The sequence below is a fragment of the Myiozetetes cayanensis genome, unplaced genomic scaffold, assembly GCF_022539395.1.
Source record: "Myiozetetes cayanensis isolate MyiCay16 unplaced genomic scaffold, myiCay2020 scf3, whole genome shotgun sequence".
Lineage (NCBI taxonomy): Eukaryota > Metazoa > Chordata > Aves > Passeriformes > Tyrannidae > Myiozetetes > Myiozetetes cayanensis.
This window is the reverse complement of record NW_026087521.1, coordinates 6,335,346-6,341,733: the sequence shown is the minus strand read 5'-3', so window position 1 is coordinate 6,341,733 and position 6,388 is coordinate 6,335,346.

Sequence of the window (6,388 nt, the reverse complement as noted above, 5' to 3'; positions counted from 1 at the left end):
CGGCCGGGCCCTGAGCGGGCGTGGTGTCCGTGTTGGCCGTGCCCTCAGTGGTGGTTGCGGCGTCAGCCTTGTCCGTGAGCTCAGGCAGCGCGGTGTCAGGGTCGGTGGTGTCCTTGGTCGACGCCGTCTCCCGGTTTGCTGGGCCATCGGCCGGCGCGGTGCCGACATCAGGCTCGGCCTTGAGCTCGGTGGGGCTGGTGTCAGGCTGTGCCATCACCTCCGTTGGTGTGGTCTGGGTCCTTCCACGCCGAATGCTGAAGAATTTCAGCAGCGTCTGCAGGAGAAGGAAGGGCAGGGAAGAGAGGGATGTGCCCTGGCGTGCTCCAGCAGCGCTGCTGGGCTGAGCAGTGACAGCAGGCCCAGCCCAGGTGGGCATGGCTGCAGGTACCTTTGCTGCCCTGCGGAAGCGGCCACGGGCACGGTGCTGCTCTTCTGTCCGCTCCCGGCCTGGATCTGGCAAAGAGTGAGCGCAGTCAGAGCTGAGGGGCTGCGGGAAGGGCCGGAGAAGCCAGCCCAGGCCTGCGCTCCACAGGCACAGCCAGCCCCGGCATCCCAGTGCAAGGAGCACGGCCGTGGGGGAAATCAGCCCCGGCCCCTCTTCCCCCTCTCTTTCCCTGGTCATGTTTAGAGAGGTTGGGCTGGGAAGAGGCCCGTCCAAGGTTGGGATGGCTGTAGCCCCCATGCCTGGGGTCCAGCTCTGCCACTCACCCTCCTGCAGAGCTTGGAACTGCTGCAGTTCCTCCGGCTGCCGTTCTGGGGCAGCTCCAGGGCCTGCCTTCTTCTTCCTCCTGAAGAGCCTGAGCAGGCTGAGGCGTCTCCCTGCCATCCCAGTGTTGTGCCCTGAGGGATCTTGCAAGAGAGACACCTGAAAAAATTCCTGGTGACAAACTAAAGATCAATGGCCTCAAGGGCACCTGCCAAAGGGACTGGAGACCCCTTGGAAAACCTGGGGGTCACCAGGTCCCTCAATTTGCCCTTGAGGGCACCCGCCAAAGGGACTGGAGACCCCTCGGAAAACCTCGGGGTCACCAGGTCCCTCAATCTGCCCTTGAGGGCACCCGCCAAAGGGACTGGACACCCCTTGGAAAACCTCCGGGTCTCCAAGTCCCACGGTCTGGCCTTAAGGGCACTCGCACGAGAAAAAATCCGAAGAATCCTCAGAAAGGCTCCGGTTCAGCAAGGTCGAGAGTCGGCTGCACGGGGGCTCCGCACAGCACCGCTCTGTCCCGTCCTGTCCTGTCGCGTGCTCTGAGCGCACTGATGGGCTCACAGCACCGCCAGCACCTTTGTCACCACGTGTCACAAAGGGCCCCTGGTCACCCTGCCCCATCCCATGGGCGATGACCACCGTGTCACAAAGGGGCCCTGGACACCCTACCACATCCCATCCCATGGCCCATGGCCACCAGGTCACAAAGGGCCCTGTGACACACTGACACATCTCCTGGAGCCGCCCCCAACCCCGCCAACCTCCTGGACATGGGGGAGTGCAGTGACAACAGCCTGCAGATGCTTCCAAGGCCCCTGCCAGAGGGCAGCCAAAGCCAACGTGCACTGATGTCTGTGCTCTTGCAGGGGGCTCTTGTGAGGAGCAGCTGGAGCATTTGCTGGCAATACTTGGCATCTGTCAGAAGGCAGAAGCTGCTGCTCCTTCCTGGAATGATTTTGTCATGGAAATGATAACCTGCAGCACAAAACCTCCCTCAGCTGCTTAGTTTCACAAGACAATTAAATTGGTCAGAGATAGTGTCAAGTTTCCTTGTGTTCTTTGGACTTTTTTCCTTGCCTTCTGAAAAAGACCTGCCATAGCCCTCTCTGTTTCTCTGCTGCAGTCCACCCATCCCACATCCACTGCTGCCGCTCTGGCATTCACAGCAGCTTTTGCAGAGCCACACAGATTAAACTAACTCATAAGTAAAAGGGAGAAACCCCACTTTTTTTTTTGAGCCCACATCTATTCCCTGACCCATCACTTACACCACAGACATATGGACAGTGTTTAGAATATCAGTAGAATAGTAAGGTTTGGTTCTACAGCTTGGATTAAATAAAAAAAATGAGTTAAAAACAACACTTTCAGACCTGACTCTTTTGTGGCTTCTTTGGGCTCCACAGGCATCACTCAAGCAAGCAGCGGACAGGGCTTGGGGCAATGCTTTGTGCTCGGGAAGAGCAGCTCTTCCCCACTGGTTCTCTCTCTGGAGTGGAGTTGCATCAGGGCAGGTGTTAATTGCATTTCTGGAAATCAAAGCAGCCACTGCTAAAGCTGTTTGCTGGTCTTTGCTTTGCTGCTCCCCCCAAGCACCTTCGCTTTCCCATCTGCGTGGGAAGATATTTCACCCAGAGGGATGCCTCTCCCCAGGGATCCCCAAGCTGCTCCAAGCATTTGCCCCCTTCCATGGCCCTATCCCACTACCCGAGTGTGAGGTCCTGCAAAGGTGGATGTTGCTGTGAAGAGTTTACTTAATGCCAATCCTGGGCACTAATCCTGGGAAAACACACTCAAAGCACAGGGAGAAGGGGTGAGGGGGTGTAATGAGTTCCAGGGGATGAGAAATAACTGGAGAAATTGGAAGATTTGGTGGGTGATCGTTGCTCTCCCTGTTTTGGTGGTTTTTTCTTTTAAATGCTGGGGGAAAAAAACCCTTTAGGATGATGTGGAGCACCACCCTATAGCAGTTCCCACTACTGCTGGTGTGGCCTGCTGAGTGCAGGGCTGAATTTGGGGGTACAGAGGCTGCTCCACCCACCCCCACATCCCAGCCAGTCCCACCAGAGGGGTCTCATCTCCCGGCAGCTCCAATGTCAATCATTCCAGTGAAACAGCCTTTGCATCTTTTGGTGTATGTAAATCAGGGGCTTTCCAGGAGTTTCTGGAAACTCAGCTCTCCAAACCCTGCTCTCCCCGCTGGCTGGATGGGATGCAGGAGAGGTGTTTATGTTCCTCCTCTGCTTTGAGACTCTTATGGCAACACGCTCACATCCAACCCCTCAAGGAGAGAAAACCACCAAGCTCATGCTTAGGCATTTGGGTTTGGGGTTTTTTTTTGCTTTTCCAAAGGGAAAAATCCACCACTGCACAGTGGTTATCCCTGAGGAGACGAGCAGTGGCATTGGGCACACCTGATCTCTTCCAGGGCACCCCACCTGCAACCCTGAGAGTGCTTTGATGATGTTACACCCGTTTCCCAGCAATTAGGTGTGTAAACAGCTTTTTCCCATTTGCTCAAGTTTTGGATGCCTAACTGGCACGATCCCAGGTGGGATCCAGCTCTGTTTCAGCAGACAACAATTCAGGTGTGCTTACTGGAGCCTAATTAAATGCTCATCTAATGGATACTGCTAGGGTGGAGGAAGGAGCAGGGGCAGGGGCAGGGGCAGGGGCAGGGGCAGGGGCAGGGGCAGGGGCAGGGGCAGGGGCAGGGGCAGGGGCAGGGGCAGACCTGTGTGTCACCCTATGGAGGGGAAAAGGAAGCTGGGGGCAGCAGCACCTGTCATTCCTACCCCCCTGGTTTCCCACAGGCAGAACAGGCAGGGTTGCTGAGGTCATTTTGATCCTTGCAACAGCTGCCTGTTTTCCCTGGGAGCTGCTTGTTTCTCTGCTCCTGCATCCAACCAGCCTCAGTCTAGCACCAATACCTCAAAACCCAAGCACCTAAAGTAAGGCAGAATCCAAGCTGAGGCCATTCAGCCCATCAGTGGTGGAGGAGAGGAGCATGTCCCACCTGCATGTTGATGGAATCTGGGCAAACTCCTCTGGATGAAGCCCCAGTGCCTCTGCATCAGTCCTGCTGGCAGGTCTGAGAGGTCTTCTAAGCTGAAAGAGGGTAAACTTAGACTGGACACAAGGAAAATGTTTTTTTTTTATGAGGGTGGTGGGGCACAGGAACAGGCTGCCCAGAGAAGCAGTGGATGCCCCATCTCTGGAAGTGTTCAAGGCCAGGTTGGATGGGGCTTTGAGAAACCTGCTTTAGTGAAAGTTGTCACTGTCCATGACCAGGGGGTTGGACTAGCAGAACTTTAAAGGCCCCTTCCAACCCAAACCAGTCTATGATTCTACAATTTCATGGTTTAAACAGCACATTTGCCTCTTGCTATGCTTTGGCAGCAGGACATTTTCCCCATGGATCCGCTCCCACCCATCAATACCACCTCCCCCCACCAGATACAGCATAGGGCTGGCAGTGGTGGGAGGCACAAAAATCCTGGATGGAGAGCAAGAAAGAAGACTCCTTGCCAAAGAAATTATCTGAAGCAGGTGGTTCCAGCTCGGAAGAACTCAATTTATATTCCCAAATGACATGCTGGGAGCTGCTCACAGCTCCATCAACAGGCATGATGCAGGCGAGGCAGATGTTTTAGCGAGTGCCAGCAGCTGGAATAGGATTGCTGGCTCAGCTCGGCTGCACCCATCGCTCCAGACGGTAATGTGGGAAGTCAGTGTTGGAGGCTTATCCCAAGGGAGCCTGTATCGGGTGGCTGCAGGTCTGGCTGGCGGGATCACACGGCTCACTCTGAAACAAAGCAGGGTAGCAGCGTGTGGAGCCGAGCGGGAGGTGAGACTCCTGGATTATTTATAGGCTCCAGCCTTGGAAAGAATCTTGGCACGGGAAAGCACGGGGTGTATGGGCTGTGCATGGGGCTGAAGCAGCCCCGTGGTGGTGATAATGGGGTTGTGCCGGTGCCATCCACGTGGCAGGGCATGTCCCTGCCACAGGAACTGGCAAATTTTTGGGGATGCTCAGCCGCACTGTGTTGGGATGTGGCTTAGGGAAACAAAGCCCTACAAAGGGTGAAGGACACAAGGAGAGCACTAGCAGGCAATGCAAGACACGAGGCTTGTCCACCACGAGGCTTGTCCACCAAAGCAGACGTTGTGGGCATAGGTGAAATTCCAGGTGTGGAGAGGGAAGGAGGTGGTTCCTGTGAGGGCTGGGCAGCAGTGCTGAGGGAAGCATGGCAGAGGCTGCTGCATCAACCAGCCTCGGGTGCTTGTTTTATTTTCCATGTGGTAATCAGTAAGAAACAGCAGCTCTTCCATGTCTGCTGCTGCCCCAGCCTGGCAGAAGAAAGGGGGTCAATGAAACGTTCCACAGGTGTGACATGGCAAGGATGTCAAACAGGCCAAGACAACAAAGGCAGGGGTGGGAATATCAAATCCAATGCAATTATGGAGAGATGTGGGTAAGGCCAAGGGGGATTCAGCAGAAGCCACCCCTGATGTTGCAAGAGGCCATTGGAGAGCGCACAGGCACATCCCAGACACAAAGTGCCACCTTCCCAAATTGCCCACAAGGCTTCCTGGAGCCAGGCACACTCCCACCTAAGGTGCAACTCAGCCTGCCTGCCCCAGGGAGAGCCCTCACCACCCCAGCCCAGGGCTGATGGCTGTTCATTTGAGCCATGTGGATGCCCAGGTAAATAAATAGGTAGAAAACTGGGAGGTGGACTTTCCCTTGGGGCTTTCGGGGTGGCTGAGTGCAGGAGCAAAGTATGAAATGCTGCAAAAGGGACGAGGAAGAGAAGGATGTAGTGAGGGTGTCTCTTCATAGGGAGGGTTAGAGCAGCTTTACAGCACTGCAGGGTTTAACTGCTGGTGCAAAAGCCCCCCAGTGGCTCCTGGCCAGGAACACAGCAAGAGGAGAACAAGCACCAAGGCCCCAGCAGCGTTTGTGTACACACTGCCCTCCCCATCTCACATCACAAATCGCTGGAAAACAGGGTCCAGCTGAGTCTAGTCAGACCCCATTGATTATTTATGGTATCACCCTGTTTGACTGGTTTGAGGTGCAGGTTGGTTAGGGCTTGTTGCTCAAGCAGCACCCACAATGGCAGAGTCCTGGACAGGACCTCTGCCCATGGGTGCTCACCTGGCTGCAGGGGATAAATACAACCTGCAAAAACACAAGAGGAAACCAGACTTCCTCAAACTGCTGTAAAACACGACGGGAATGTTTAATAAAAGCTGCTAGGCGGGTATCCTTTACTTGGCTTGTGATAAAATCTCACATCAGAGGCTATTAAGGCACCTTATCAAAGGTTAAAGGGGCAAAGTCCCAGTTTGGCGACAGAAAATAAAGACAGACAACATCTGCTCCTCGAAGCAAAAGGGAGCAAACACCAAGGCACAGCAGAGGTGACTACTGGAATCATTATTATTTAATACCACTTGTATATTAATGAGATTCAGGAAAAAGACAAAAACAAGGCAAAGAAAGCCAACAATAGCCCAAACTTGCTTTGCTTTGTCAAAGCAGAGAGAGGTGGGGGATAAGCTGTGCTGTGAGACGTGTTTCACATGAGAAATTAAATTGTCACACTAGATTTAAGAAGCATATCAAAAGCATATGATCAGCCCCACATACCAGTGGAAGTAGTTTCATTGCAT